The 558-nt window shown below is 55.7% G+C and overlaps 1 protein-coding gene across 1 annotated transcript in view; it reads right to left on the reverse strand.

The window, feature by feature from the left end:
- Positions 1-558, reverse strand: part of CPS1 (carbamoyl-phosphate synthase 1) — a 157409-nt gene that overhangs the window by 40403 nt on the left and 116448 nt on the right. The gene's annotated exons all lie outside the window — the stretch shown is intronic.

The raw sequence follows: 558 nt of genomic DNA on the forward strand, positions 1-558 counted from the left end.
GGGGCTGCTGCACCACTGGCAGTCCCACCAGGCCTCCCAACCCTGTCAGAGTGCAGTTTTCATGGTTATGCGCAGGACCTGGAGCCTCCTCCTTCCTGATGGCCCCAGCCCATACCTCCATGTTCATCCTGGCAGGGGAGCTCAGCAGGGACAGTTCTTCCCCTGCTGGCTGGTGATACAGTGAGTGCTGCCTCCAGCTCTGAGAGTGGGGCATGAAATGGTTTTTAAAAAATGAAAAAAGGAAATAGGTGTGGATAGAGTGAGGAGGGTGGCATTCACTCCATCTGTACCTGGAGCTTGGGGAACCCCAGCAGTGGGAGGTTCACCTTGAGGAACACCAGCTGCTCCACCAAACCAGGATCCAAGGAGGTATGGTGGGATGTCACTACATCACCAGCAATTCTGAATACCCTCTCTCTTGGAACACTGGCCAGTGGGCAGGACAGGTGTTCCTGGGCAACTGTAGCCAGATACAGCCACATCTGGATGCGGCTTGCCCAGTACGCCAAGGGGTTGCACAGCAGCAACTCCATGTCCTTGGTGAGATAGGCAGCCACT

This window comes from Gavialis gangeticus, unplaced genomic scaffold (assembly GCF_001723915.1).
Source record: "Gavialis gangeticus isolate Ggan-Ray unplaced genomic scaffold, GavGan_comp1, whole genome shotgun sequence".
NCBI lineage: Eukaryota > Metazoa > Chordata > Crocodylia > Gavialidae > Gavialis > Gavialis gangeticus.